General features: G+C 42.2%; 1 protein-coding gene and 2 long non-coding RNA genes across 3 annotated transcripts in view; 2 read left to right on the forward strand and 1 right to left on the reverse strand.

Moving 5' to 3' along the window:
* eif3ba (eukaryotic translation initiation factor 3, subunit Ba) overlaps positions 1–1,665 on the forward strand; it is a 15,929-nt gene extending 14,264 nt beyond the window's left edge. The window contains exon 19 of the mRNA XM_008403006.2: positions 1,146–1,665. The gene's annotated coding sequence lies outside the window, so the exon portion shown is untranslated. The remainder of the gene's footprint in view (positions 1–1,145) is intronic.
* A 6,126-nt stretch (positions 1,666–7,791) lies between these two features.
* On the reverse strand, positions 7,792–8,318 carry LOC103460722 (uncharacterized). Its single transcript, XR_532975.2, has 2 exons — positions 7,942–8,318; positions 7,792–7,901 (listed from the first exon to the last, which is right to left on the reverse strand). It is a non-coding gene; the product is annotated as an uncharacterized LOC103460722 (long non-coding RNA).
* A 77-nt stretch (positions 8,319–8,395) lies between these two features.
* On the forward strand, positions 8,396–9,089 carry LOC103460723 (uncharacterized). The gene is made up of 3 exons (XR_532976.2): positions 8,396–8,582; positions 8,693–8,966; positions 9,044–9,089. It is a non-coding gene; the product is annotated as an uncharacterized LOC103460723 (long non-coding RNA).
* Positions 9,090–9,111: the final 22 nt, after the last annotated feature.

Consider the following 9,111-nt stretch of genomic DNA (forward strand, 5'->3'; position numbering starts at 1 on the left):
GAGAAGGAATGGAAAGTAAAAATGAGTAAAAATCAATACAACATAAGGCGTGTTGCTATGATGTTAGCAACACGCCTGCTGGGCACAGATGACATGCCGAGTTGTCTTTGCAAATAAAAAAAGTTTTATTTACCTTAACACAAAAACTCAGCTTGTCACACTCTGTGCCTCAGCAGAACGAAGCAGTGCACTGCCTTGCAAAAAGGCACGTTCGAGGAACACACGTAAACTGTTGCTTTCAGTGACATATAGGAAATATCAGTACCAAGGATCAAGGCAGGAGATGGACACAAAACCAAGTTCTGAAGGAATGAATGAACTTATAATAAATTGGGTGGGGTACCTGTGAGCTATAATACACATAAACAGTAAAATAAATAAACTACTAAATTCGGTGTCTCACAATCATTTTTAAATTGGTGTGGAATACTGTAATGTACAGTGTCTAAAAGTGGATACAAATATCTTAAATAATTTAAATGCATGAAGGTAACAATAATTCAACTAGTAAAGAAAAATAGTAAAATTGGAAATAAAAAAATCTGCATATTGAACTATATAACTAGAATGTTAAGGAAGTTAAAATAATGAAACAAAAAAATTCATTTCTAAAAGATAAACAACTATTTAAAAATGCTGTTAAAAACAAATTATTTCTATTTAAATTATGTTCATCATTTCAGATATTCTGATCTGATTTAGAACTCGGATAGATAAATAAATGCTCACTTTCTCTTCAGAAAACAAAGGCACAGTTCTGTGGAAAAATCTGTGGTGCTGAAACATTTTAACAGAATATGTGTAAGCTTATAAAATTCATATTTTAAACATTTGTTTGTTTTATCTATTTTTAGGCATCAAAATGTAGAGTAATTGAAGCCTAATCTGAAAATTGGTACAGATGTTGACCTGGAGCTGATCTAGATCTGTACAGTTCAACTTAAATGTTTTGCACTGAAATGTCAAGAATGTTATACTTATCACTGGTCTTATTGGTACCAACAAAAAAAAGACAATTTGGGAAAGAAACGCAAATATCGAAGGTAATTCCATTATTTTATTTTTCTGTAGGTTTAAAAGGTCGTAGCCCGTGAGCATCATAGAAGCGCAGTAGATAAGCATACTTGGTATGTTGTGTTTTGCAGTCGATCTGTTTCTGTGTGGAGAGCAGCGGTGCATCTGACTGGAGAAGGACGACGGCCTCACTGTGAATCTCAGGTTCATCTCGAGCCTTGATTTTCAACTCTAGCAACGTTATAGCAACACGCCTTGTGGATCAGCAGCCACTTGAGGGAAAAGAGAAGATATTTAAGTGGCATCTTTTTGTCCCTCAGAATCTCTTTACCCCATTGTTTTCTCTGTGGAACTTGACATTTAGTAATACTGCCTATTTTTTCTGGACTCACCAACTTTGAACCTCAGCTTATTGGACCTTGTTTCTGCTGGAGTTTCCTCAGAACTGGCCTTGTCATGCTAGCGTGTTACTTGGAGGCCACACAGAGTGCCATACCAATGCAAAGTGAAGGTGTTAAGACTAAACATGTAGCCTTGTCAATAAATGTGCTGATGTGGCGTTATAGTGGCCTGTTTCCTCCTCCTTTCAGATTAGGCTTTCACATAGGGAGGGGATGCGCAGCGGGATTAACAATAAACATTCAAACGACACTGGGCTCCGTCTCTGGTTCTTTATTGATGCAATTCTCAGCTTTCATTTTACTTTAAGCAATTAAAAGCCTCCTCTTCAAAAAAAAAACGGAACTGGAACTTTATATGAAATTATTCCATTTTTAACCTCTTCCACATTCAGTTTCTATTCTGATTTTGAAAAACTGGAATTTCTGAAATATGCACTCTGCATTTATAAAGAATATTTCTAGTTATGTTCACTTTGCTATAACAATGAAAATTAAGACTCAAAGTCAGCTACTCTCAAACTGTCTAATCTCAACTATTAAAAAGTCATTTAATTGCCCTTAAACACCAAGCGTCATAATTCACTAAGCAAGTTAACTTGCTTAAAGGTCATTGTCTTGTTATATGTTCCAATTCTGCTTCAGTTTTATACATTTTAGAAGTCTTTTTTCTTTCAGATATCAAGTAGATTCACGTGCACCTAAGCTAAATATCAGATGTTCAAATAGGGTGCCTGTCAGGGGTGCTGCCAGGAATCTTGGGGCCCCCTGACAAAAATTGGGCCTCCCTGCGCAACTACTGTTACAGTTTCTTGAGTCTCTCACCCATAAAAGCATCACAATTTTAAAGGCTTGCAACGGCCTTTTCTTTGGTCCAATACTGTTACTAGCACAATATTTAGCTTATGAATTTTACATGCAACAGTCTGCAAACAATACACCAAATAGGCTGCTTAAATATTTTATTAGTTTTAGCTTACTTAAATGTCTCTCCCCACTTGCAACAGTCACAGATGACGTGCAAAATATACCAAAGATAATCCAGACTTCTCAAAAAATGTTATGTAGTTGCATTTTATTCAAGCTGCAGTATGTAAAAAAATAAATGTTTCTCCATATTTGTTTAAGCAATCACCATGTTTTGACAGTTTGCTATGAAATAGATAACCTGTGAAAAAAATCAATCTCCTTCACCTGCTCCCTGAACTATTGCTAGCTAAAGTAATGCAACGTTCCGACCAAAAACAACCAATCAGAGCTAGGAGGGTCTTGGTGTCGTTAATCAACCTCATTCACTCACTGCTAAATGTGCTAATGGTGAAGAAACAACTATTGAAAGCTGTTTCAATAATATGAGAAAGATTAATCTTTGTCTTTAAGTTTCTTTATTCGAAGGCAAAAGCATTCGAAGACCCGTCTCACTGAGCGCAGTCAGAAGAGTCCAGAACACACATCACATCGTTATATAGTCACAGCAAGACAAAAACTCACCCGAAGTCTGATCTTATCTCCATTTCCAGATGGACCACAAATATGGATGTGTGCTTTTTGGTCTGGGAAGGTAACATTGAATTTTTACTGCTAAAAATAATGGGGGGAAAAACAGTAACGGTAATTGACAGGAGCCCAAATTTATTTCGACTTCTGTAAAAAAAAGATATATACATATATTTTTTGTGGAGGGCAGGCTCTTCCTGCTTTAGCTCCAGTTGCTTTCTGCCCACAAAGCTAAGAGATGACAAGGATAAAGCTTAAGAACTGCCGCTCCGTCTGCAAGCACCGCTCCCGGAGACTGGGGGGAAGATTAGGGAACCGGCACCCGCCGCACCGGGGTCTCTGAGTCCTCCAGGCCATGGGACTCAGAGTAATTGATAGGTAACTACAGGGCCCAGTAGCGCTGTGGTCAACGACTGACCACTGCAATCCTTCCCCGTCCTCTTTGAGGCTCTGGGTCATCCAGAGCTGGGAGTCCTGGCGGTCAGAGGCCAACCGTCAGGGCTCCTGGCTTTGGCTCTGGATCCCAAGCTTTGGAGAGGACGGGGAAGGATTGCAGTGGTCAGCCATTGGTCAGGGACATTTTTAAAGTCCCCTTGCCTTACCAGGACAACAAAGCCGCACTTATAACGGTTCTTAGCTCAGCTCAGTTCAGCTCAGGCCAGTTAATCTCAGCTCAGGAGTTAGGGTTACCCTAATGCACAGAAGCAACCCTTGCAGTCAGCCACCAGATTATTCTTGCCAGCCACATGTTGAATGTCAGTGGTGAACTCTGAAATGTCAGACTAATGCCGTTGTTGCAGAGTCGACCACGGTTCAGAAACTTTTGCCATAGCAAAAGTGAGAGGCTTGTGGTCAACAAAAGCAGTAAAGTCCCTGCCCTCCAACATGAAGCGGAAATGGCGTGTTGCCAGAAAAAGGGCAAGCAGTTCCCTGTCAAAGGTGCTATATTTTTTTTCAGCATCCCGGAGTTTCCTGCTAAAAAAAGCGAGGGGTTGCCAGGCACCATCTACCCATTGCTCACAAACTGCCCCAACTGCATAATCAGAGGCATCAGTTGTTAGAGCCACAGGAGCAACTGGAGWTGGATGGGCCAAAAGCGCAGCTTTAGCCAAGGCCTTTTTGGCATCATTGAATGCCTGCACCTTCTCGGGGGTCCACTCTATCTGCTGGCCCCCTTTTTTGCCTCTAAGTGCTTCATACAAGGGGTGCATGAGGTGACGGTTATAAAAGTTAATCATCCTGCAGGGGCTTCACTGAGCCCCTGCAGGAGTTTCCGCTTTTCTGCGGGGAAAAGTGGAAACTGCTTCAACCTTTGCAGGCAGAGGAACCGCCCCTTGAGATGACATCTTGTGTCCCAGGAACTCAACAGCAGGCAGTCCAAATTGGCATTTAGCAGGGTTCACGATCAGGCCATGTTCACTGAGCCTAACAAACAACTGATGAAGGTGCACCATGTGTTTTTCCGCAGACGGACTAGCCACCAGTATGTCGTCCAAATAGACGAACAAAAATGGCATACCCTGCAGGACCGAATCCATAAGCCGCTGGAAAGTCTGCGCTGCGCCTTTAAGACTGAAGGGCATCCCTAAAAACTAAAAAACAAAATAAAAGGAGTGATAACTGCGTTTTTAGGTACATCTAAGGCACAGGTGTCAAACTCAAGGCCCGGGGGCCAAATCTGGCCCACCGTAGCTTTTTATGTGGCCCTCTAGACTCCAAACTGCATCAATAAGTTCTTCCAGATTTTCACAAATCTGCAAAATTCACACAAAATCAACAAGTTTTTACATTTTTTTTTCTGATTTTACTGCAAATTTTCTCATTTGCCTTACTTGATGTCACGTTATAGTCTGATTGATAAGGTGAGTGATAAAAAGTTAAAGTTACATTTAACGTCATACATTAACGCAAATATCAACATTTCTAAATTGGCACCACAAAATATGTCATTTTGATTGCAAAAATCACTAAGACAGGGGAGCTCAATACGTCGATCACGGAAAGGTTTGGAGTCGATCTCTGCAGGTGACAAACTGAACGTCGCCAGGACGCTGAGTCAGCACTTCCTCCTCTGATAGGCTTATCAAAAATATTCACTAAGATCCTAAACGTTTGTAGCTTCATTAAAAAAGAATAATTATAAAAAGTCAACGAAACATGTTAAAATTAATAATCTCAGTAATTATTGTTTCAACAAGGTGTTGCGCAATTCAGTGCGTTTCGGTTCCATTAGCAAAAAAAAAAAAAAAAGCGACTCAAAGACCAACTGAGAGCAGAGCAGGAGTTTAAATTAGCTACTTAACCACCACTGTGTTCATGAGAGGATTATTAATAATCGAGAAATAAATATCATGCCTGGAAACCTGATATCGTAACGGACTGAATGTTGTGTTTTTAATATAATCTTTGCTCGGCTTGCGTGGTGCAGGCGGTTGCCACGGCAACGGGTGTGCTTAAATGACAAAGAGACCGAGAGTAAAAAGGTAGGAGATGTTTCCAGTTGACAGTCTGTTCGGGTTGTTTTACCTTTTTTTACCTTTGCTGTGGCTCATTACACCTGCTGTAGTTTCTGAATATTCAATAAACGACAAAATTGGACTAATTACCTCCTTCGTTTGTGAGCATACGTCACAACAAACATCAAATAGGACAAATATATTTCATTACGCTTTAACAAATTCTACCGTGATAATTATGTGCAATTAAATTAATTATATCCCGACTTCAGAAGATTTGCCTTCACCTTTATTGGGCTCTTTGGTTCCTCCTGTCAGTCTGTAGTTTCTCATACTGAGGTCATCAAACCAAATTTCAGATCCACCATGACTGACTGATACCTGCTGGTGTCAGGTTTGCAACTGACTGAGAAACCACTAACCAGTGACCAGAAACCAGTAACCAGTGACCAGAAACCAGTGACCAGTGACCAGAAACCAGTGACCAGTAACCAGATACCAGAAACCAGTGACCAGAAACCACTAACCAGTGACCAGAAACCAGTGACCAGTAACCAGATACCAGAAACCAGTAAGCTGCTCCCAGTGTCAGAATCTCACTGAGGAAGAAACTGCATTAGGTTTTCTGTCACTTTATTATTTCTGCTATAACTGATGTATATTCGCATATAAAACAAGTCAATAGAGTTTAATTTGCTATTTTTATGTCTTTGTGTCATGAGGTAGATCTCAGGCGGCTGGTGAGAGAAAAAGTAGATCTTGCTCTCAAAAAGTTTGGGCACCCCTGCACTAAGACAAACATAAAATCCTGGATGAACCACTATTTATTGATACTTTAACAGTTTAATTGGTTTTATCAATATATTGTGGCACAACCGGCCCTTTAAGAACATTCAGATTTTTGATGCGGCTCAAATTGAAAATGAGTTTGACACCCCTGATCTAAGGGATGGACTGGAACCTGATGGTAGCCTCGCACCAAGTTCACCTTAGAGAACACGGTTGCTCCAGCCAGGCGGGCAGAAAAGTCCTGAATGTGAGAAATTGGGTACCTGTCATTACTGGTTGCGTTAAGGAGCCGAAAATCCCCACAGGGTCGCCAACCCCCGTCTGCTTTGGGAACCATGTGCAACAGAGATGCCCATGGACTTTTGGAGCGCCGTACAATGCCAAGACGCTCCATGTTTGCAAACTCCTCCTTCGCTATCGCTAACTTAGCGGTGTCTAGGGGAACCGTTAAAGATGGGAACTCTGCTAACAGACGCTGATACTCATCACCTGTGGCAAACATGTTGGCGAGAGGTCGTTGGCTGGGACCGCCAAGTTTACAGGGGTATGTATCAAAAGACAGCATCTATTGAGCATCTATTAGCAACATGCACCAATAACCTAAAAGCACACAAAAAATCTGCACCCAAAATAGGTAAAGACACAGAAGCTATCACAAAGTCCCACTGAAACTGACGTCCGTTGAAACACACAGTCACCAACTTCGAGTCAAAAGTCCGAATCGGGGCCGTTAGCCGCGTCCAGTGGCGGTCCGTTACTTTTGCACAAAACGTCCGCTTCCGAAACTGGCATGATGCTCCGCTGTGCACCCGAGTCCACCAGGAAACGCCGTCCAGAGACCTCATCCCTGATGAAAAGCAGCTTGTCCGAGCTGCCGGCACACACAGCTGCTAGCAGCGCCGACTCTGTCGTTTCCCTGACGAACACGGAGGAATGCAGCGCTTCGCCTTCACTCCGAACCGGCGATGGTAGAAACATGGTAGAAACAGAGAACGTCGTCCTTCCGTCGCTCTGTCACTGCAGCCACGGCATCAAAAGGCTCCGACTCTCCTTGAGTCACAACTGGTAGAAGTGCATTCACACTGTGGTGCCTGGAAGCCAACAAAATCCGGTCCGCTTCTTCAGACAGGGAGCGATAATCCTCGCTCTCTGGCTTCCACATGTTGGAACCATGGTTCTGGATCGTGTTGCCAGAACTCTGGAAGCTTGATAACGGCAGCAAAAACAGAAGCGGCGGTTGGAGCAACGGCCGCCTGGCAAGAAACGGGGTCCGAAACCACAGCTGGCAGAGAAGCGGTGTTCTGTCAGACAGCCATGCGTTGTCAGATTGTCATACGCGTATGACAATCTGATGGCTATATCTGTCGGACAATTGTACGCTATGATCACCATATTTTATATTTAATCATCTTTATTAAGCCAGTGTTAGACCGTCATACAGCTGCTAATGTAATAACACTTTGTTATTAGCTACTGTATGACTTCCTGATTTATTAGTTAACCTATCTGATTGTCATACACTTTATTATTAGCGACTATGTAACTTCTTGATTAATACCAATGACATCAGTTGTATAATGCAATATATTTAATATAGAACATTTTACTTCTGTATTTTTAATAATCCACACTRTCACTGGTGGGGTAAAACTGTTTAATTGATGTTACACTTTTCACATTTGAACATGTCACCCATGTCTGTGGCACATTCTTTGTGCGTCCACCTTGAACAGTAGTCACACTGTATCTGTGAAGTGGACAGAAAAGGAAACAGTTTAATTGTTTACCATGTCAATGATGTTCTCTGTTGCATTATGATGAAGCATGTTGCATTCCACATAGAACTCTTCCACCTTGTCTGGGAACAAATAAAGGCATTTTGAGTGTACTTTACCAAAAATAGTCAAGTACTATCTCTTTATATTCTGTTGACAAGCCATAATGTTCTACTAGTACATAACAGAAAATACTGCAATTTAGTATTTCATATATCTTTGGATTTTTTTAATGCTTTGAACTGTTCCTACATGGCCTATGGGAAAATGTGTTCTTTTTGGAATGAGAAATTCTGTGATATGCTCCTAAGCCATCTTGTGTTTTTGATTGTTAGAATATTAACAAAAACTGATCAACAGGTTTCACACAGACTTCCACAGTTCCCTGAACAGGGRAACTGGTTCTTTATACCCAACATTAATATAATTTTTTGTGTTCTGACCAAAAACTTCTTAGAATCTGTTAGGTTCTGGGGGTCTTTTCTTAGCTTTGGGTTGCTGAGTTGTCTCCCCACCAGATGGAGTCTGAGAGGTGGCGGGCTGTGGGTTCCTGGATGACGTCATCCTCACATCTGTGGCGGATTACCTAATTGACGGCAGCATAAGAGGGGTGGAACGCCGGTACTTCGACGCCAGAGTGTCAACCGTTGATGGTACCTCCAGCCCCTCAGAGTTGTTGCTCCGAGCTTTGTTTTGCCTCAAAGATCTGCCAGTGATTCCCGCATCGTTTTTTCATTGTAAACCTTTTTTTTGCTCTCCACAGGATCCGCCCTGATCTGGTTGCCTGCTGTACCAGTTACCCAGCCACGACGTCTTGGGTAGCCTCCCCTATATGCCTGACAAACAAGACTCATCAGTTTCCGTAACTCCATTACCTCTCAGAAGTTTCCGACCGGCCGTTCCCCCCTACTACCCGCCGCCTTCAGAGACAAAACCTCCTGTCCGCCCTCCAACGCCACTTTCCAACCCACCACGCCTCACGCAGAGACCCCTGAACCTACCACTCCCCCTCCAAGCCGTTTGAACGCACAGAGCCAGTAAGTTCACCCATTACACATTCTCAAACTCCCATTTCCCAGCACTTGAACTCACCACACTCCCCTTGTTTTCTCAGTACCCCGAGAGCAGCCGAGCAGTTCCTGGACCAGCTTCACTTTCTGTTTGCATCTGTAAAATAAACCT

Source organism: Poecilia reticulata, unplaced genomic scaffold (genome assembly GCF_000633615.1).
Source record: "Poecilia reticulata strain Guanapo unplaced genomic scaffold, Guppy_female_1.0+MT scaffold_278, whole genome shotgun sequence".
In the NCBI taxonomy this organism is placed as follows: domain Eukaryota; kingdom Metazoa; phylum Chordata; class Actinopteri; order Cyprinodontiformes; family Poeciliidae; genus Poecilia; species Poecilia reticulata.